Below are 24,292 nucleotides of genomic sequence, written 5' to 3' on the forward strand. Positions count from 1 at the left end.
GCTGAACTAGATGAAACTCAGATGCCCAGAAAATATTACTAGGCATTAAGAACAGCTGCCAGTTAGTACTATTTGAAAATACTGTGTGAGAGCCTTGGTTCACAATCCTTCTCAAATTCAGCACCTCTTCAGACATGAGGGTCAAGCCCAGCTGATGGCAGTTTACACAGGTACAGCTCTGTGACGAGCAGACACGCTCTGTGCTGTTCGTACTCTACAGTGGGTTGTTAATCTTTCCAGCAGGAAAAGGATGGACAGCTGCAGGCAATAACCTCTTTTGCCATTGTAGTTAAATCCATCAGAGACTCTGAATCAGAGCTCTTATTATTTTCCACATGAGTGTTCCCCATTTATGCTCTGATGAAATGATGCATTCAACAGAAAACAAAATGAAGTGCTGAAACCATTAAACTCTTTAATAGCAGGAGACACTGCAACTTTTTGTCATTAATCTGCCATAATTGGTAACTGCCATTAATGCCTTTCAAGATACATAATATTGAAATGTTATTACTGAAAATGCTACCACGGAATTATATGGTGGGATGCACAATCTCATCTGCACCCAATTTTGCATTCCTGACTGTGTTGTGAATTAATGTAGGAATAACATAAACATAAAATTAAAACAATATGGTCTGAATTTAAAGCTTAAATTCCAGAATTCTTGTGGTTTTTTTCCTGAAAAGAAACTTTTCAATATATAGGCGGTGTGAGGGGAAGATCACCTGTTTAACCAATACAAAAACAGAGTCTGGTTGACATGAAGTGAAATTTCGAAGTTAATCACAAACCAAAACTTAGGAGTTTCAGCTTGTGCTTGAAATCATGGGAAAAAAGCAATAGAAAATGTGACATATTTAAATGAAAAGAGGATATGGTTTTCAGGTTACCTGATTGTAGGCCACACAAGCTGGACAGACTTGTCTATCTCTGTCGTTACATACAATTAAGACAGTCAAGAAGAGTAATATAATAAAGAATATAATAAAGAAAAGTGTTAACTGTTAAATATGCTGTGATTTTAGTTTTGTGAGATGGAAATATTGCTGACTACACAAAAGAATTAAAAATTTCTGTCAACCTTATTACAACCTGTTTTTCATATATATCACAAGAAATCAGATTAGTAAATAGTGTGAGGAGAGGAAATTAGTAAAGACAGTCTCATGCTTATTCTAAATAGTGCCCATCTTGATGGTTCCTTTCAAACTGATCTTTTAATGGCAAATTCAATTTTCTTCTTGCAGACAGTGGAAGTAGCATTAAGCATATTTTATCTTCAATTGTATTGCAAGATCTCTTTCATTCCACAAGAAAATAAGACTACTCACAACTAATTATCCTGTAAAATCACATTCAGGCACAGAACCTGGCAGCTGTAGTGAAACTCTGGGAGATTATTATTTATAATTTTTATTTATGGAAATCTTTGGTATTCTTGGCACTGTACAAAACAGAAAAAACAGAAACATTCTCTATCCTATGGAGTCTACAACCTATGGCTTATACTGTGCAATTTAAGACCAGCTTGAGCATAGAGCAGTAGAGAACTGCACCATTTCCTGGAATAGGAGCATGCCAGCTGCTACTCTCCTATCTGTGAAGATAAAGCTTGCACATCTGGTGTGCTAAGCCAGCTTTGCTCTTTCCTTTGACATAGTACCATTCCCAGAGACGCTGCAAAAATGTAGGATACAGCAGACCTTTGAAAGAGAACCATACCCACCTGGAGGCACGTGTTTTGCAAGTAGTTGTCAAGAGCAGCAGACTGCTAGTCTTGCAAAAGGGCCAAGATTTTCTCTACTGTGTGCAGGACAGTCTAGTTTTGATGCTGCTGGTACTATTGCTGAGAAAGGGGTCAAGGTGGTTGAAGCAATAGTTGCTGCAATGTGGAGCAACTCCAGTGCAACACCTTTTTTCAAATCTCTCATTCCAGCAGCAGTGGTGGCCTGTCCCTGGCCTCCTACCTTCTGAAAAACAAAACCTTTATTTTCCTAAACTGGTTCTGAAATGGACACTACAATTTATGCAGTGCTGTGTAGACAGCTCCATGCTAGGGCTAGATAAATGAATATATTTAAATAATACAGTGCACTGTCTTGCAGAGATATTATCTTGGCTCCTAGAAGCATAAGCTAACAGTTTTCCACTGGGGCAAGTTTGGATGATGTGTCTTTCTGACACGGCTATAACTCTGGCAGGGTTTGAGTCAGTTCATTTGCAGACAGTTTGGATATGCTGCACTGCCTGATGTGGATTTATCCTCTGTGATCTCCCTGCTCTGACAGCCTCAGTACCTATGTAATGACCTACCCTAGGCAGGTCCTTAATTTGCTAAAGCAGCTCAGACACTGAAAATACTGAGTAAGCAGATGGTGTAACCAACTCAGAATTGTTTAGATGTCATTTTATGATTTAAAAACTCTGTAGTGAGCATAACTCCTGCAACAGGCTACTCCTGGTAGGCATTTATAAAACTGTATACAAGAGGAAGAGGTAACGCATGTTGGTGGTCATTAGGCAGGAGTTCTACTCTCCCTGGAGAATGTGGGAAGATAGACTGGGAGATCATGTGATACTTAGAAGTGACAACAAACAGTGGAAGATTAGGCAGTGATAAAGGATTTGTGCACAGAGTAAGGAGTCTGCTGAGTATTCAGAACAGATTTGAGTGTAAGAAGAAAGGCTCAAGTTAGTGTAGAATTTGGATCTTTCAGAGAGGGAGAGAGGAGATCTGCCCCCAATGGGGATACTGCTACAGCTTTTCCATTTTACCAGAGATCATTCCGTGAGACACCCCCTAGGTTCATTTGCTGGGAAAGCAAACAGCACAAAATAAGTCAAATTAATTTTGTGTATATTATTTGTCCCTAAAAGGTAGAATGTTAAGTAATTTAAATAGGTTTTTAGCAATAATTTCATAGAGAAAGAAGAAATAGTCTTGTTCAGCATACCTAGTATAATCATGTTTGTTTCCATAATTCCCATTGGAGAAAGAGAGGACTAAAGGTGGAAAACAGGGTTCTTTCACACTCTTCCCATCTTTGCTGGCACAGATCACATTCCCAAGCATACAATGAGGAACTGCAGCAGGAGCATGTGTGCCCTCATTGCCTCTTCTCAACTTTCTGGAGCAAGCTATCAGCCTCCTCTCCCAGCCACAAAGGAGAAGCCATGAGTTAATCAGTTTGAAGGGAAGATTTGAAGTAACACTGTTACTAGTGTTGTAATTGCTGCCTAACAGCTGCTCGGGAAACAGGTTAATTCTTCCCTGTAGCAGCAAAGTGAATGGGAAGACATACTTTTGTCATATTGTACTAGTCCTACAAATACAACTATATATCCCATGGTACATATTGAGCAGAAAAAGTTGTTCAGCAGTTATCTAGCTCTTGTTTTCTACAGAAGTCTGAGTTTATCGAACTCAACCCCCCCCACTGTTCTTTCGGGAGCTGTGTAAGGGGAAACTGATAAACGGTAATGGTTCACACTACACATATGTATACGTGCTGACACATATTTTGGTTCTCTTGCCATATTTTTGTGAAATTTTACTGTATTTATAGGAAGTCATAGTCAGTACAAACAACAAAACGCCATGTTTCACTCCCTGTGAGGACATGCCAACTTACTACACATAATAAGGTACTATGGCAGAGAGGTGTTCCGTCTCAGTTCCTAGATTCTCCAATGACTCAGTGTCCAAGACAGAACCTTCAGGAGCTCAGCTTTTTCTGAAAGTTGGGATTCATGCAGTTGTCCCTAAAATTGCATTGTCCTTTAAATTGACATAGCCTGAATCACTAAGTACTTTTCAAAATGTTCTTGGTCTTTATTTTCTCTGCTTTCAGAATGTAATGCCTAAATGTCCTCTCATATAGGTGATCTTCAAGATCCTCCACACAATGAGCACACAAAAAACAATATTCAAACAAATGCATAACTAGTATCATTGAATATGCCTTGGGCTGCCCTATATAGAATATCCCATTAGCCAGACACTCATCCATAGATGTTTTATATTTCCCTTGCCTTGAGAACATTCAAACCTGCAGAGCCCAACTCCCAAGAAAAGAGCCATGAGACTGTTACCACCTTTCATCCTTTTTAGTTGAAGCTGGAGTATTAAAGAAGAAAAAACTTATAAATATCAGGATGACAGAAGATGGGGAGTCAGATTCTGTAGCAGTTTGCTTCATATAAATAAAATTCAATAAATCAGAGAAACAAACAACATTATTTAAGGAATTTTGATGTTAAAAATTTATTGATATATGTAAAAATTGTAGTCCCATTAATTATGTAGCTGTCTCAGAGGTGCTGTTTTAGAGTAGCAGAGATGGTGGTTACTTTCATGTATTTTTTCTCTTTCCTAGTGTAAATATTACAGAAATTCACTACTGAAATTATTATTAAATCATATGCTGATGAATGAGCACAAAACTATTAATGGCACATAATTTGCTGTGCACATGTCCACTGGAGTATTTAGCAATCCATGCAGATCTTATAATATGCCCTATGTGCTTTGATTTTCTCTGTTAGATGATTGAAAAATATTCATTAAGAGATTTCTCTAATGAGCTGTGTTCAAGCATAAAATAGGCCACTCCTTTTAAAATTTAAGTGTGTTTTTTGGAATATAAATATCCTCCAATTCCCTATAGGTACCAACTTCAAATAGGGATTTTTGTCTTAACACAGATTTCAGGATCTTTGAAGGGTCTTTGAAGTATATAATTGGGTCCAAGCTGAAATATCCTGTCATTCATGCAAATACTGAAGTTCACACTGCTTATGGTTGGTAAAAAATATACACTTTATTTTTATATATATATATATCCTCAAAATTATTTTAGTAAATACTTAGGTAGAAAGTTGGGAGAATATTCACATTATAAAATGAGTAAAACATCCCCTGACTCTCTGGTCAGTTAATCCTGGATCCCATTCAAACTTTGTTTACCATCAAGTTATTAAAGAGAAAGCTTTTTTTTTCTTTAATTTTTTGTTCTTTAATTTATTCTGTTTTCATTTGTAGGGCACTGAGAATGCTTAAGCACTGAAATAGGCAGCTTTTAAGAGTATACATAAAGGCCAAATATTATGAAAAACAAAATAGTGGTTTCTTATCAAACAGAAAAGCACAGACTGGAACCACCCACAGAAATACAAAACTATATTGCTGTTGTGCCTGTCTGAAGTCTGTTAAAAGTAGCAGCCTTTGTAACATGTCCTGAGTGTAACAGATACGAATTTCTGGCCTCCTGGGGAGGTAAGCCTAGCAGAGGGCATTACTTGTCAGAAGTGGCATTTCTGACCTGGATGAGCTCACTATGGTTTGTTGTCCCTTGCAGAGTTGAACAGTGGCAGAGCAGGAACATTCTGCTTCAATTAAGTTAAATAGCTAGTTATGTGATGAAGTGAGGGAACTGAAGCTCCTTTCCTTTGCTATTTCCTCTTTACTCATGAACAGATCATAGCTGATGCTCAATTGAAAACTCACTTCAAGCTCTACCACAGATATCCAAATAGACTTCAAGCTGAGTTGTTTCACCACTTCACCACTACATTGCTTTTCTCAAGCAGAGACAAAGGAACCTTCACATGTTGGCAAATAAAAAAAAAACAAACAAAACAAAACCCAGAGATGGAGAATGGACTTTGGCACAGAAGTTTGGCAGATGTGACACTGGGTGATGATGAATTATAAGAAAAACAACCAAAGAAACAAACAAAGCTTTGCAGCCTGCTGTGTCTATCAATGGCTCCAGAGGTAAGCACAGAAAAAGGCTCACATCAGAAATAGACTTTGACTTTGGAATGAGTGGAAGGTAGATCCATTCCAGCTACTGAGCCACCTAACCGAGCTGAAGAGAGTCTAATTTCAGATTAAAGACTGATCTAGAAGGACAAACACGTTAAGGGCTCTGCTCACACAAGACTGCTCCAAGCACTAGGTTATAATTGCATTTTTTTTTTTGTGCCTCATCTTCTTTTGTTTCTGTGATCATTGGCCTCCAGGTGCACATTCACATCCTCCTGAAATATGGGATGTATGAGTTCAAACTACTCTTCAGTTTAGAAGTCAGAGTAAGATTTCATCCTTCCCAGGCAAGGATGATAGGCTTTATGGAAAATGATAAAACTGCTGTCACCAAAATTCTAGTTGTCCATTATTACAGGTAGCCATCCAAATTAGAAAGGAAATACCACCACATTTTTGTAGTATATGCAAGGTATTATGATGATTGAAGTCCAGTATCAAGCTCAGCAACTTTCTACTTTTTCTCAGCCAAAAGACTCTAGGGAAAATTCTGACACTGAGTGTATGGTCACATCATAATTTAATCACTTCTTCCTTTTTCTTTCCTGAAAAGTCATCCTGGAGGATGTCATCTGTGCTAAATTCTACACAATCAAAATTCCATTAGTTATGTTGTCAAAAGGAAATTCATTAAACTTCCCAACCAAATGTAGGCAATTGTTCTTCACTGTCATTGGTGTGGTCAGAATATTTTTCAATTAATTTTCAGTAAGGAAAAATTTTGGAGTTGGGAGTGAGCAACAATTTCTTCTCCTGTAAGTCATATTTGTTTTATTGTAAAGGTTTTATTGTAAAGGTTTAAATTTCCAATTGCTGTAAACTGGCAGTCTATTCACTGAGACACATGAACATATCAGGTAATTAGGCAAATCTTGACAGGCATAAATCATCTGTGTCTTCAAACCTGAAATCAGTATGAAAGCTTGTTTCTTGGACCAGAATTCAGAGAGACAAAATGGCCACTTTCAACGTAATAACCAGCTCATTTGCTTTTGAAGATGCTTTTGATGACAGTCTTCTATTTTTCTCACATCACTGAAAACAAGCATGAATTCAGTGTCCCTACCTTAAAAAAAACAGACAGCTTTACAGCCTGACTAATCCACAGCCATTTCCAAGATAACCAGAAATTTTAAAGATGTAGTTTGCTGCAATAAATACCACAGTGACTGAACTTCTGCTTGTTCTTTAATTCTCATCATTCAGCCAGGGCTTTCAAGTTGCTGTGCTCAGTCCTGTGTGGCTTACCAAAATCCACCATTCATTGTGAAAAATTCATTGTACTTCTTTAGACACCATTCATCCTGGCACAGCTTTATGCTTTGAGCGTACTGCACGAGTAATCCACTTGGATTCAATCCTTCCTATGGAAGCAGCTGGAAAATGCTGGTGAAATGGTACTTCTAATTGAAGAGATCTAAATATTTCTTGAGCTTCAGAAACCATACTGCAAATAATTTTCTACAAATATCTGTCTGATAAAGAAACAATGGCATTTGACAGCATTATCACGTAAGTCTTATATTACAAGTTCTAGACAGAGGGATAAAACTGTGTGGTGTGACTGGCCAAAGATGCCAAAAAAGACACAGCAGCCTTCTTTTTCTCCCTACTCTGCAGAAAATCTGTGTTTGAGAGCCCTTCTTCATTGTTACACCTATAATAAAGAGAGATATGAACTCAAATCACTACTAATTAGCCACTGTCAGTTTATGTCTCAACAGATCTAAGAAGCACATGAAATGACAAGATTAGAATGATTCAGTCCTCCTGGTTGTAAGGGTTTTATGTATGTCATTGAACCAATAGTTTGGGGTTAATACATGAAGTGTACTTAGTTGTGCCTAAAAGCTGTCCAAGCTCTTCTGCTCAAACTTACCATGTTTGACAAGACTGTCCCTGTGTTTCTGCTTATTCTCTTTTGAAGACAGTTATTAATCTGCAACTGAGGCAACAGTCACACAGAATCACAGAATCAAGGAATGCTGAAGGTTGGAAGGGATTGCATTCACAAGTGTAAGCCATCTCCTACACATCTAAATCAGGGGCAAGAGAAAGTTCCTGAACGTATGGGAAGGCCAATGTTGAATCAGGACATGGGAACATCTCTTCAGTCTCATCTAGGCATGAAGGTCTGTTAGAGATGATCTGGTTGTCAAAGATCTTCCTGCGATGAATTCAGCATGAGCAGGGCTTGGTAGGAAGAGTCCAAATGGAAGAGAGGTAAGATAAGGGATTTTCTGATCCAGACATGGGAGGGGTGTAATGGTTTGCATCTGTGTACATTCTATGGGCAGGAGCAGACCCCTTGGGAAAACATGACAATTTTATTTGGGTATCAAGCTCCTGCAGGCCCTTTCCCTCTCACCAGCTATGGACAGTTACCATACTGATGGGCAAACTTCATAGGGACTGTAGAGAGGCTGCAGCTGTAGTCAGCCTCACACTCCATCCATTGAACCACACCAGCCAATGCCCCTGTTTATTGCTCCATGGAGATTGGACAGGACTGGATAGAGTTCCCCTCCTGTAAGATAATAAAAGTTTCTTTTTAGGCTGACAGTGTAAAGGTAGTGTATGTACTACAGCTATGTGCTGTGTGGATGCTATGTGATCTGAAACGACCTGGAAAATGCATTTTGCTTTTCAGATATGTTCTGGCATGCTCCAAAGCACATACAAACAGTCTCTTGCACTCTGGAAGGCGTTTTGGCATACCACTTCAAGCAAACTTATCAAAGAAATACCTGTGGTAGATATGTCTCCAGGAAAATCCCCACAGCAAAGAGAATCAAAGTAATGACCATCCTCTGCATTCCCACATACTTTACCACCTTGGAACTCACAGTGTTTTAGGACATCTTAGTTGTAACACTCCGGTAAACCAGAGAAATATTATTCTCTACTTTGATAGATGAAGAAGCTGAAGCTCAATAAAGGCCTGATGACTCACCAGTGTATCTAGGAGTACAAAACCTCCCTGAAGTAACTGAGATGAGAGTTACAAAAAAAAAAAGAGCTTCCTAGGTATATATAACATGTGTTCTGCCAGTTACTTTCACCCGAATGTTTCTCCTTTTGCCCTTTTCATTGTTGTCATTCATACTGGACTTTCTCTGTACTAATTGTTCAATCCAGTCATTTGCCAGTTTTGTAATATGTAATATTTTGCACCTGAGGAATCTCAGTTGTATTCACAGCTGAATTTCATTGTAGATAGTCTTGCAGAGGGCATCTCATAAATTCTTCAACTCTTCTATTGTGAGGAAGGCAAGTACACTGGGAAAACCCTTTTTAGGTAGCTTTCTGGTTCTTTCATATTCTGTGTGGTATTCTCCCTGAGTAGTCTACCAGTCCAACTGTTTTCAAAGAAATTCTGTGTTATAAATCTATTTCATTTGCAGCTTCCTGAACACCTTTGTGGCTAGGAAGAATATAAAATCTGTACCTCGATTCATTAAAATTTCCCATGGCAGTTCAGCTCTGAAAAACTTTTTTTTAAAGGCTATCACAATATATTAAGTGTCCAAAGAGTTCAGTGCTGTTGCCTTTGGATACCACATAATATGGTTACCAAAATATGAGAAAGATATAGAAGCAGAAATGCTGCACAGAAATGCACTAATTAGATCATTGCTTATTCAAGAGAAGAGATCTTTTATCTCCAGGAACTCAGGCAATTAGGTGAGGTCCATCACAGCACACCACAGGGGCAGTCAGCTGATACTAATGAGTTTTGTGCTGTAGTTGAGTAAACAACCGGTCATCACGGTCTCATTAAGGCTCTTCCATTTCCATGTTTTCTTCCCAGATGCTGGGCTCTGTGGTCTGGTAATGTATTAAGGCCTTGTCATTACTTTTGTATCTGCACATATCACTTCTGCTCATTCCTTCTGCTCCCTGCCCGAGCTGTTTTGTCTGCAGTGTGGGACTGGTGCTGACCCTTCCCATTCAGCCCTCACCCCATCCACATCATTCTTTTCATGTCCTAGCACAGCTTCCACTGAAAGCACAGACCTGCTTATAGATATGCCTCTTTTTTGAGCTTATTTTACCAGCATGAAAATTCCAGTTACAGACAATAACTCTATTGTTTCTGGTCAGGACAGCAGTAGTAACAACTGGATGAGTTTTAGTCTACTTTATAATGATCATTTACAACGAAGTATCAAATTTTGAAGTTACACTGACAGCACTGTAACTTTGAGATGTTCAAATACTACAACATAACTAATTTTCATTACACCTCTTAATCATCTCGATTTTTTTCGTATGCCCTTTAATATTTTATCGTTATATCAATAGAAGAATCTGCATACAAGAAATAACTAAAATCCTTATGTCAATCAGTTTCAACATTTGAATTCATAGAGATAGTAATGAATGTCTATGAAGATTTAAAGCAGATATACAGAGCAGCTTGAAAGCAAATATACAGAGTATTTTATGGACTCTGGGTCAAACTGTGCTCTCCGGAGTATATCAACTGTAACTTTATATTAGAGTCAGTGACAACAGATGTGTAATGAGAGAAGTTGTAAGAGACCAGAATCTGAAAAACAAAACTGATCAGGGAAATTTGTGCAGCACTCAAAGGCCACTCAAAAGGCTGATGGAATCAACCATTCAGCTGAAATCTAAGACCTTGTCAAATTGGTTTAATATCACTTGCATTTTATTTCCAAAGAAAACTAGACCATATCAATACACTGTTTTACATACTTAATTTCTTAATCAGAATATTTCAATACAGCTTCCTTTATGTAAAAAGAGATTCCATCACTTAAACAGAGGTACCTATTGCTATTTGAGATGCACTGTCTACCAGCTGCTGCTCCAGGTAGGAGTAGATCTACCACAGTCCTATGTTCATTTAATATAACAGAGGTAAATAGATATAGTTACAAACATATGCATCAGATTCTTGTATTTAGCTGACTAAATCCCAGAAGCAATGATTGCCAATAACTGAGTTTAATGCTTGAATACATTTCAGAATCAAGGTTATCATCTTTAGACTCCTCTTGCAATTAAAGATAAATATGATTCATCTTGGTTTTTCATCCTCCAACTTATTTCATAACATTTTCCTTAAAACACATTTGCTCCACCTTTTATATATACTGCTCACTCTTGTGCTGCTTGAGCTATAGTGCATGGTATTTCATTGTTTCTAATCAAGAACAAATTATTTTCATAAACAGGTATATATAATGTCTGTCTAGGTAGACTTGTTTTGTGATTGCTTACCTTAAAAAAAAAAAAAATTAAAAAAATAATAATTAAGACATTCATTCCAGCAGAAAAGTGTTTTTAAAGTTGATGATGCCAGGAAAATGTGCTCTCATTCTGAGAAAGATTTGTGCTTAGACTTACGCTGAATTCAGTTGTCTTTCATATACATATATATATATTTACACACATACGTATGTGTATCCCATTTCAGTCCGGGATAATTTTAAGAAGCATGCAAAGCTTTAGCAATTTGCACTTAGTTATATGAAACAAGCTTTTTCTTGTCAAATTCTTTTCTTTCCCAACCTTTTTTTTCTTGAAGTAACCTATCCCTTTTCAAACAGAAGCCTGCCAGACCACAGACTGTTTTGACACTGAGAGTACCCTGGGGTACCACAGTATAGGCACAAAGGATGTAACAATGCCCAAGAAGTAAAGTATGCTTTATTTAAGCATATTTAAGCAGCAGAACTTGTCTCTCAGCTAGAACATATTTCACTATAAGTGCAGAAAAACTTGAAAGGGTGGGAAAAGAAAACACTACCTGTTTTAATGCCCTCTGAAATGGTAATTTGCCATGAAATTAGGATTAAGGTAAAGAGGGATGCTCATGAACTGCATGCAAAAAGTACCGAGCCACTAAATTTTTTTAAAAAAATTGAATTATACATATTTTTTTATGAAACACGGAGCTCAAAAGGTAAAGGAAAATTGTGAACTTTGAGTGCAGATTCAGGTCTTATCTTAAGTTTCTGCTTTACCAGAAGCTTTTTAAACAATTAGAGAAGTCAGTCAGGGAATAGATCCATAAAGAGGGCTTTAGATTGACCTTTAGGCTTCTGTAACCCGTGCTGGTTTTAACGCAGTACACATTGCAATGTCAAAGACAGAGTCAGGCCTAGACTTGTATATGTGGCTGTTTTTTTTTACCAGAGACTGAGACCACCAATTAATTTTGCCCAGATAACCAAAAAACTGTTGTGGTAAGGATTTGCTTTTTCCTGCTGTACTGGGCTACTGCAAAAACCACTGACCTGGAAGTGAGATAGCCACATAGTTTTATCCATCCTTAGATAAATTATGTGGTTTTAAACATATCTATTCCTGAAGAGTGACCAGGACTTGATATTCAGTTTTTGAAAATCACTAAAGATAATTCCATTCTAATTTACACCAGTGTGAATAACACTATTGAGGAGCCTGACCAACAAACTAATGGCAAATATTTTCTCTGATATGAACACAACCCATTCTTCTGTTATGTAACTCGAACTGATTTTTAGCTTTGATTTCCTTTGTGTTTATTTCTTCTCTCCAGCCCCCCTCCCCCCAGCTCTAACATGAAAACAAATGAGAGTTCTGGTCAATATAGATATTCCTGAGAGAGAGAAGTTTAATGTAGTGGGTTAGCTAGTACCTAAACAAATGATTCTCCTTTTTTGTCTTTTGGGTATTTTTGGTTTTGCCTATGGTTTAAAAATGAACTCTTCTTCTTCAGTAATAAAAGGCATTGTGCACCCGTAATTTTCATGTCACATCTATGAGGCACATCCGTTTTATTGAATCCAGTCACCCTTAACCCAAGCACCAAAAATTAAAAATACAGCACTGCCTTATCCATATGTGGAACACAATGAGGAACAATCCAACTAGATGTTGAGAATATTAGATAGTGTTACCATGGCAATAAACTTATGCATTAATTCCCATAAATGTATTCCAGAAGGACATTTAGATTCTTTAGCTGATATAAAGGGAAATACAGATACTTATGCAATTACAGTTAAGATACTATTACAATCACATGGCTTCCTTAAGTGCCTTGTTTGGCATGCAATGTCTAAATAGACATTGTAACACTGTATCAAATAACACTCTGTGATGCAACATGGAATAAACCAAAACCCCACTGTCTTTATCACAGAAAAAGACTTACAAAGAAAAAAGACATTTTACAGTGAATATTCAATCTATAAATATTCCTTAAAATGCCACTTTTCCTTTAGCTATACTTAAATTTCCAAAGTGATTTCCATGTTAAACTTGTTCCTAAGCATTGTAATGTTTGAAAGATTCTATTTTCAGACTCAATGTCTGTATTTTCTCTCAAATAAATAATATAAAGCTTGCCTTCTTTACAACCTGTTTTCATTATAATACTTGTCTCCGTTCATTCTTTCTCGTTTCTGACCTGAGCTGAAGTGAGTGTAAGTACTATGACCTAAAATTACATTCAACAGCAAATCTTTGTGCAGCAAAACTGTAAATATGTGCAATGACCTTTAAAGATCACACACGATGAATTTTAAACACACCTGCAATGTTCTGTAAGCTACAAACAAAGATCAGCTTTTATGAATAACTGTGCAGTGATGAGTGTACTTCTGCAAAGGCAAAGCCTCTGAGTCCAAATACTGTTACAATTCTCAACCTGAAAAATATTTTTTTTATGTATACAGGGGGGAGTACTTCCTATATTTCAGGATTAATACTCTGTCTCTCAGTCTGGTATCTGAAGCTGCATTTTCTTCATCTCATTCTTGGGCCTTGAGGTCAAATTGTACTGTATAGATCATATCTGTACAGTTAATTATATTTCTATTGCTCACATCTGTATCCTTATCTTCTAATACGTCTTTCCAAAATGCAGATTTATCTAGATAAATCTTCTTTTCAGAGTTAACTAGTGCTTCTGGAGAGAGTGTGGATTTTCAGGGACTGATGTGATGCTTCTTATCCCAGTGTCTCGGATACAAGATAGAAGCACTGTGTAATGTTTACAGCATCTCCACTCTCCTGTTTGATTTATCCTATGTATTGTTTGGAGTAAGGATTAAGGGCCTAAATCTTCTTTTACAACCCACTCTCAGATCTGAGTAAGCCCTTTGTTATACCAAAAGTATAGCACTGAAGAACATTTTAATAATTTTCTTTCCCCTTTTCATTTTTTTTTTGCCAACCATTAATCATCAAAGGTAGTAAACATAACTAATCATCAGCATTCAGTCAGTAATGCAGTTACATTTAAATGTGGTGCTGAAGGGCCATGAAGCAAATGACTTTTGATTGTTAACATGATACAGTTATCTTCTCATGTAATGTGATTTTTATAGTAGGCAATGAAAAGCGTTTTCTATAAAGTATAGCAATTGCTGCCTCTAAAAGTAATGGTGAAATCTACATAGAGGTACCCCTAGGGGGAGGAAGAAAACAAAACCTTTTTCTTCCCTAGATTCTCTAAACAGAAGCCTGACTCAGAAATTTTTACATCAGCATCAATCACCTTACACAACATATTTTCTACTTGGTATTCTTCTTTGATTACCATTCTGGATAGGTGATATTGGCTCAGTGTTGATGTCATAGGCCAGAATTTATACCTTTCTGCCTACATAACTTGGGAGTCCTCAAGTATCCAAGTCTATCAACATTTTTTTGTAGCTCAGTGTGGAATGCTGCCTTCACACAGAATTGCAAAACTGGAAATTATTCTTCTAATTAGATAACATATCAGTGTTCAACATAAATCATGCGTGCTTTTAAGCTTTTTTGGTATGAAGAGAATGAAGCGTTTTGCATTTCCTTATCCAAGACTCCCACTCTGGGTTTATTCTTGAGCACACCATGATAATTGAAAGTAAGCAGATACAAGAATTTACAGGGTTCCCAAAACATAATTATATTCTGTGTATTACAAACATATGCAGATCTAGAAAAAATAATAACACACCTGTCAGAATTCCCCCACTTCAGCTGCTTTCTCTTAAACACCCACTGGATATGCTTCCATGTCCTCTAAGAAATCCAGGATCCTTCATGATTAATGTGCGAGCTCCCACCACACTCATGCCCCCCTTCACTTTCAAGCAAGGAATTTTACTTCTTCCTTGGCTTCTCTCACCTGCTGTGTTGAACTACATGAGACTGTAGTTTAGTGATGTGAACTTTTGGGGAATGAAAATTTGCTAATGACAAACCCCTCTGAAATATATTTGATTGCAATCCCAGGGCATTTATAAAAGCATCATACGAATCACTTCAGTGTGAGCTGCAAAACTTGAAACAGAGAAAGAAATTAAATCCATGTAGTTTATGCTACATGAGGATAATTTTAAATATAACTGTAGACATAAATTTGTGTTGTATGAATTCATATCCCTTCCCTACTGTCCAACATTCCTCTGTCAGCATTAGTTCTCCTCTTGTATACCCCTTTTCACTTATGGTAGCTATCAATGGCAGCTGTTCTCCCTCTTGAAGAAATCCAGCAGCCTCACATGCTGATTTGCTGCAGAAGAGTCAGAGAAAGATATTTTTTCTTAAATTAATCCATCTCAGACCAAGGAGTTTTCTTTGACCTATATCACCCACCTTTTGGATATTGTCCTGGTACACAAGCAGAAAAGAAGCCCATATTCAAGCCAAGGTTCAATCTGGACACAGCACACATGGGTAGTCCTAAATTCACATCAGTATTTTAATCTACATTTAGCCATATTCCACAGATTCTTATGTGTAGATTAGCATATGTTTATAGTTTTGTAATCCCTTAACCCAGTAGTTTCTTCTGAATAATTAAATAATAGATGTTTTTATCACAATAAACACAGATAGTGATTGTTTTCTTATTTATCACAAGATTTACCACAGGATCTCTTAATAACCACATTTCATTTATTGTTTTGAAGAACAGTAAAGAAGGGTAGCCCTCTTATATGCTGTTCCAAAAGTTTTCATAATACACCCAGAACATTCACATTCACACTTTTGCTATCAAGCACTACTATATGCTTTTTCATACACATCAGCATTTTCTGTCTATTTCTGTTAAAGATAGCCCTTTCTTTTAAGAAATTAATAAATTATGTGAAATCCTGCACTTATTTTAGAATACCTGTTAGAAAATAATTTACGTTTGTGGATGACAGTGATCATTTATTGCTTTCACCTGGGAGTGGCGAATACTAAATATTTTTCAAACCCCTATAATGTGTGCTCTTTCTCCTTTTTATGCCAATGAGATAACTCTTTTTGCCTCTTTCTTTAATGTTTTCACATAGTGAGAGGACAGTTGAGGTTGGAGAGGGTATCTGGAGGTCATCTGACCCAAACTCCCTGCTCAAGTAGGGTCACCTAGAGCATGTTGCTCAAGACTGTATGCTAATGGCTTTTGAATATCTCAAAGGAGGGAGACTCCACAACCTCTCTAGGCAACCTGTGCCAGTGCTCGATGATGGAATACTGGACGCCCAGGTCCTTTTCTGTGAAGCTGCTTTCCAACCAGCAGCCCCCAGCATGTATTGGTGCCTGATTTTGTTCTTTCCCAGGTGCAATACTTTGTATTTTCCCTTGATGAACTTTAAGAGGTCTCTTTCAAAGTATTTCTCCAGCCCATTGAGGTCACTCTGAGCAAAAGCACGACCTTCCAGTGTATCAACCAGTTCTCCCTGCTTTGTATCATAAACAAAACTGATAAGTGTACATTCCGTCCCATCATCCAGATCATTGATGAAAATGTTGAGAAGTATTGGACCATTATCAACGCATGGAGTATGTCACTAGTTGTTGACTTCCAGTTAGATTTCATATCACTGATACCCTCTGAGCTTGGCTATTTGAGCAGTATTCAGCCATGTCACTATCAGCTCATTCTGTCCATATTTCATCAGCTTTTCTAAGGGAATCTTCTGGAAGATGGTGTTGAAAGCATATTGAAGTCAAGGTAGACAATTTGCACTGCTCTCCACTCATTTAGCAAGCCAGTCATTTTACCATAGATACTTATTAAGTTGGTTTGGGTATTTTGATTAACAGGGAATGGCTCTGCAATGGCTAACAGAGTGTTGTCTCACATTGAAGCTATTTCAGGGCTTCTGAAGTAATGAAGATTTAGAAAAGATCAGAGCTCTAGAAATAGCTGAGGTTGAGTACTTACAAGGGAGTATGTTAGCATGTGTCCAAAAGCCTTTATAAGCATTTATAAGCATGAATACAGTGGTACAAGAAGGGACAAATCTGTAATTTTCTTTTACTGACCAAAACAAGGTCTGAGAAAGAAGATTGCAGATTTCTTCCTCTTCAGTTACAACAATGGAGATGCTGAAAGAGGACATTTAATTCTGTTAGCCAACAGTAGGGCTGATTCTAGAGGGAAGTTATCCTAAATCAACATAGTAAGTGATAGCTTGGAGTTTCTGAACTGACAGGAAATCCCTGCCTGAACTAACACTACCCCTGCTAAAAGAAATCTACAACAGAAAAAAAAGTTCAACTGGATCCTAGAAAATACCTGTCTCCAAAGAGATGTAAAGAGATTGAGACTACGCTGCCCATCTATCTAAGTTAGGTCATGAGCAGGTATGTAGAGGTGGCTGTGTGTTTCTAACTCATTACAAATTAATATTCCAAATCTGGAAATCTTTTTCTATTTCTTCATTTCAGTTTACCACAGATTAAAAATTTTTTGCTATCAGAAAATAAGAATTGTAATTCTCACCTTTGGCTCCATTTTGTATCAAACCACTTACTGAATTATAATTACCTCATACATTAAACAGAAAATTCTTTGCAGGTAGTATAGCATTATCTAGGTTGAATTGCTCAGGGAGTCATCTGTAAGCAAGGGGGAAAATTATAAAAATAACAGGGTTTCGTGTGTTTCGATTGCTATGTCAAAAATGGTCAGCTTCCATTTCAGAAAATATATGTTGACTTCTTACTGGCTTCTATTGATGTTATTAAAAAAAAAAAAAAAACAACAAAAAACTGTGAGAGATTTTTAAGGGTTTTTTATGCTCTTACTTAATTTTCCACAATGTTATATTCTACTTCAAAACTGGTTAAGAACAGAAGACATGCCTGTACTAAGGGAATATAATCTCATTGGCAGGAAGGGTTTACGGCATCATCTGTAGTAGTTTTATACTGAAAGGTAATTAGAGACAGATTGAAAACTGTCTCATTTAACATCTCTTTTTTAGTAAACATGCCTATTCTGTATGATGAAAGATAGTCCAGCTTTTAGAAACACAACTCAAAAATAGGTCACTGGTGGATTAGTGTAATGCTGTTGAGAGCAGGGGTTTGCAAACGTCAGTCTTTACGGGTCCTTTGAGAGGCTAGCATGATTTTACTGAGCCAAAGTGGATACACAGATTTTCTCAATTTAATGTGTTGTAGCAAACATACTCAAGAAACGTAGCAGCAGTTAATCAGAGTGACTTAAGTCCACATGAGTGTAATGTAATGTAATTGCAGTTTCTGTCACTGTTGTCTTTCACTGGTTTTGGCTGAATTCAGGTACAAGAACTGAACAAAGATGCATATGAACTATTATGCATATACATTAAAATTTTCAGATTGAAGATGGTTTGCCTAATTCTTCTTTTATTTACTTCCCATAGATACTGTTTCAAATAGGAATGATCAGTTAAATAACAGAGTTCTAATAAAACATTTACAAATAAATGTATGTTTTTCTCCTTGTGAAGAAAGCTTTTTCCATGTTTTACTTATTCAGCTTGGGGAAGAAAGGAACATCATATGATCAGCAAGTTCTAGCACAGTTCAGATTTTGCATATTTCTGCCAGTGGTCTACATATCAAAATTATTTACAAGAAGTATCTGGTGAATAAATTTGAATTGCAAAAATCTGAAATTACAAAAAAACAAAAAAAGCTAAAATAAGCAAATTATTAACTGAGGATTAGCTACTTAGATTTATCTGAGATATTTTTACGAGTAATTCTCAATAGAAATACAGTTCATTCTCTGTGGATGTCACAGATTGTCACTGGAAAAAGTCAGTAGTTTCAGATAGTCAAATAATGACATTTATTTCTTTCCTAAAAAACCACACGTGTGTAAATAAAACTTAAGTCTTATTGAGCAATTTTAGTTACCTATGACTGTTATGAGGATGATCACTTTCAAAGAAGTCAATATTTGTATTAAAAGGTAAATAATTACTTATTAGATCCTTTTCTACAATAAAATTGCTTTATTTCTGCAAGCCCAGGCAAGCTATCCTGATAAACAGCACATGCATAACCTGCCTGAGCAACTTTCTTAATTTGTTTTTATAGAGTGATCAAAAGGTTTTCCTGGGTTGGGCTGGTTGTGTTTCAACGTGTCTTGTATAAAGAGTTGACTTCTGTCTTATGTAATGTGCTTGATTCATTCTTTTTCTCCAACATGCAAATCTTGCAATACCACACAGTAAACCAGCTAATCAAAATTAGTATTTCATATCATAACTTGTATAACATAACATGTTATAATAATAATAATAATAACATAACGTGTTACATCTGTGGCATTTTTATGAACTATTTGAAACTCCTTATTGTCCACTATGACAGAAAACGTATTTCTTCTTTGAAAACTGACCCAGTTTCATCTGTAATAGGGCTCATTTTCTTCTTAGTAGGTGGTACAGTGCTGTATTTAGGATTTAGTATGAGAATAATATTAATAACACACTGATGTTTTGGTTGTTGCTAAGTAGTGCTTACCCTAAGTTAAGGACTTTCCAGTTTCCTGTGCTCCACCAGCGAGAAGCTTCACAAGAAGCTGGTATGGAGCATGGCCAGCACATAGTTTAAATGAACTTCTGTTAGCTCTAATTGTCAAGACCTTAGAGATCAAATAATTTGCTCAAACTTCAGTGCCCAGGGTCACCTGAGACTCTCTAGGGTTTATGAAGGTGTATGTATTTAGCTTGGCAGATGTGACAGAGGATCTATGGGAAACTTTCTGGAGAGGCAGCAAGGAGCTAGGCAGGGTATCTCTGGGCAACTCAGATGGCATCACATCCCCACATGGAAACAGCAGAACCAAGATCCTGACTTTTAAATATATATTTATAGATATGTGAGAAGAACCTCATCCTAATAGTGATTACTGATTTGAGTTCATCATTTAGTTCTACATCATTTTGTGGGATCTAACACTTGCACAGGGTAAAACCATTGGCTTAGCAAACTAAATTGACTGATTGTTGGGTTGTAGGGAATCTCTAAGGCCTTGGTGAAACCCGTGGCAGCCTGGACACCATCATGCTCTAATGCTTTGAGTTGCTTGCATCCTCTCAGAAAACAAAATCTTTGAAGATGCTTCTGTAATGGTCAGCAACACCTGGTGCCAGTGCCATTAAAAGCATTAAAACTTGTATTGGATACATTTAGTATGTAGCACCTACATCTCAAGACTGCTACTGCATGGAAAAGGTTTATACATTTGACCTTTTTCTCTTTTTTTTTTTTTTTTTAATTAAACAAGATTGGTTCCCTTTTCAATTTTCCGATGTCTCAAATTGGGTTGTAAGGAGGAACAGAGAAACGAAATTCATGTGGACTTCCTGGCCTGCCGTAGCAGGTTTTTTTGCAGTCATGAAGTATATGTGTGTGACATATACAAAGAAAAAGACTGGAAGGCGCATCCGTGAGCGTACCTGTGCATCGTTACTTTGAATCATAACACACAAGAGAAGAGTTGATGCGTTGTCTCAGGGAAAAAAAAAAGTTCAGCTGAGGATTGCGCTGGTCCTCTTGCTTTTTTAGGAATAAAACCTGAATGGTTTGCAGAACTTCTGCATAAAATCCGTGTTCACAGGTCTTCACAATTACCACTCCCCTTAATTCTAGCTATCTTCTTCCTTCTCTCTCTTTGCACACCTTCTCACCTTACAGCCTAAGTTTTTAGCTGCTAAAAAGAACAAACATAGATATGTAACAACATTAGCAGAATCAGAAGTTATCACCAACTTAAGTAAGGAAAAAAAGTATTTTCTCTGTTTCAGTGCATGTGTGATGATTCTCACACGCAGTGAGGAGCAAGAAGAGGTAACATGTTGGAGACTATTAGATTTGGAAAGTGCTTTTCAGTTTTCAGGTAGGTTGCACATCATGTGATTTGGTGGAATTACTTTCACTTTTCATTTTGCGTAAAAGTAGAGGTCTAAACACTATAAAACACATATGCTACGGTGGGTAGGCTAGAGGAATTCTGTAATTGTAAAAGTTCAACCAACTTTTTTTCCCAATTAATTTTCAAAGATTTTCAACTACTGCTGCTGGCTTGTAATTCCTACTTGCTCTACCTTGCATACAAAACCTGTAATATATGTAGACACTGACATACTAGGCTTACTTCCCATCTCAGCTGAATGAGTCTCATGCCAGTGATTTTGGTGACCTTATCCTTTTTTCAGGCCAATGACGAACAGAAATCAAGCCTTTATATACAGGATATTTGAACAAAAATCCATGAGTGAGAGAAGAGGGCAATACATTAACAGCTGATTGCTTCCTAGTACTTTCACCTTCCCACTGATTGCAGTGACAGCAGAGCTGATGAACGTCTTGTTCAGTTAAACTCGTAGTAAAGCTGGAAAGTTCTGCGGCAGGTAGAAATGGAACTCTGATATAAGACCTGGTCCAGCTATGTTCTCCTGCAAACCTGGATTACAGTCCTCAGGCACAGAGATTAAAAACAAAATGTGACTATTTTGGTGCTTTGTCATAATTACCCAGGTTCAAACACATTAGCCTAATTTTCTTATCTGTATTGATAAAGGTTTTTCCTGGTTCGTGGGTATTATTCTAGTTAAAAATCCCTTCCTCCCCACAGAGTCTCCCCACCCTGTTGTTTATTTTAATGTAAAATAGCAGTAAAATATTCCTTTTCTAAAAAAGCATCTCTAGGACGTATACTAGTTCTCTTTGGATGTTTTGATTTCTTTACTGGTACTAAAATTTGTTACAAATAATACAAACATTCATCTTTCAGCATCTTTTCACAAAAAGCCCTTTAGAAAGGCAAGGATCTCAATTTTCAAAGAAAAGACAGATTTTCATAATGCTATTAGTTAGCACTTCTGCTTACTGACCCTTACAGGAAGCCTCTCTTTAAATTCAATCCATGAAACATGCTTTGGGAAATTGTAGTGCCTTCAATTAAATTTTACCTGTATGGAACACCTGAAATAGGGCATCTAAATTACTTTCTAAAGGTCTGTTTCCAAAGAATCTGGTTTTTGTACCACTACCTAAAAAAAATCTATTTTTAACATCAAAGCAGCAATTTTTTTTCAAGACTTTTTTTTTCAGTTTAGGAAAGTGTGGCCATGTGAATCTGCGTTCTTTGTATTGTATCCTTCACTTTGCACCTGAAAAAGTGCAAGAAATTCCAATTGTTGCCAGGTTGTATTAGTGTTGACAACACTTTGGAAACACGGCTAATGTGATTCTTGTTTTAGGGCTCAGTTCAGCCACAGGAAATATTTCGGACATGCCTAAATATATGAAAGTAAGAATGTATGATTTTGTAAATGTAAGTGTGCTTGAAGGATTGCTTTAGTTGCAAGTTGGTAACAATTCTGTGTATGAAGTAGACGGTTTTTCCCCTTCTCTAAGAAAGTAGGGAAAAAGTTACCTGCTACAAAGCTGAAGTCCCAGGCTTTTTAAAAAATCAGATTTGCTTTCAATAAACAGATTTAGCATGCCAAATTTGGTGAAGGACAGTTTTATCCCACGGAACAGTTTCTCAATCCAGCCAAATTCTAATCTGGGGGTAGCAGTTTTCCCTGAAATCACTCACCAAGACGACCAGTGAGCCAACAGGCTCATTTAATTCAGTTTTGGTGCATATCCATGAGACAATTTTCCAGCACAGAAAGGGAAATACCAGGAGCAGTTACAGAAAGCCAGAGGCTATGTGGCTTTTGGAGTAGCAGGGAGAAGTTAAATAGACTGGGAGTTGGCTGCAGAAAGAGGGATCAGCGTCTTGGATATTGGGATGAAAGACTCAGAGCTGGCACAAGAAACTATATGTTTCTGGCAAAGGGGGCTATAACAGGCATGAAAGAGCCTTGTGGGTGGCCCAATAAAAAGGGGGGCTACAGGTGGGTCTGAAAGAGGCTGGCAGAAGAGGGTTCCTGGATGTTAAATTTGCCAGTCTGCTTGTGCTTGTAGCAAGTCAAAGATCTACAGGGAATTGGCTGGACAAACTCCATGTCTACACCCAGCATGCATCGGGGCCTGAATGAAGCGTGGTGATCTTACATTGGTTGGTAACCACTTGTATACACAGAACATGAATAGAATTTCCCTCAGAAACAAAGGCTGAGAAAGGGTACCTTCATTACAGCATGATCAAGTGAACATGAAGAATTCTCGAGACAGGTTTATTTAAACACATCTGTAATCTTCTAGGTACTAAGCTTGCACAGTTCTTTACTCACCTTAAAATATTAAAGTATTTCCAAATATAAAAAAATAAACATAGCAAATTAACATATTTACTTTTTGCCCTACCCCCTGTGGATTTGGAGTACAAAACAGAATTATTCTGCTTACAAAACAAAACAAAACAAAACAAAACAAAACAAAACAAAACAAAGAATTGTTACAGGATTGGAAGGCTTTTACGTCCTTTGTCGCTTGTTTAGTTTGCTTATATATATGCTAAATATAATCATATATTTCCAAATTTTTATGGGTCCTGTTTTGTAAAACTCTTTTCTTCCTGGCTTTCTCTGATTTTCTTCAACTCCATCTTTCTTAAAATACGATGGCCCAACTAAATATAGTACCCCAGGTAAGTCCTCACAGAACAATGACCCTTAGACACCACAAAATGACATGTCTTTACAACCACATGACACACAGTTGATTCAGAGCTAGCTTGTGGAGACTTCTAACTTCTATGCCCTTTCCATGTTATTGCTGCCAATCAGTCAATGCTCTTTTCTACATGAAAAGCCCCAAGCAGTATACTGAATTTCACCTTTATTGAAATTCACTTTTTCATATTGAAAGATTCTTCAGCTGGTCAAGATCATCTTCAGTGAACCTTGCCTACCATCTTCATTCACTCAATTTTTAATGACAGTTCTTTCCAAATGATTTAAAAATTATTCATGTAAACTATTAAAAAATACTAAAGAATACTGAGCAGAGGACAGAGCCCTAGGGAGTGGGATGTAATGAGAAATGGTTGACAAATAGCTCTGGAGCAGATGTGTGCTCTTAGCTGTGAACCTGCATAAACCATCATCTATGCACAACTTCCTTGAGAGAGAATGTCATATGGAGAGATTTCAAAGGCCAAAGTCAAGATACATCCTGCTGCTGCCCCTTTCTCTGTCTGTTACATAATTTTTCTCTGGAGAAAAAACAAATTGTAGTGGATTAATATGTTTAATTCTGGAAAAATCAGTTGTCTTT

This window comes from Lepidothrix coronata, unplaced genomic scaffold (genome assembly GCF_001604755.1).
Source record: "Lepidothrix coronata isolate B3197 unplaced genomic scaffold, Lepidothrix_coronata-1.0 Scaffold66, whole genome shotgun sequence".
NCBI classification, from domain to species: domain Eukaryota; kingdom Metazoa; phylum Chordata; class Aves; order Passeriformes; family Pipridae; genus Lepidothrix; species Lepidothrix coronata.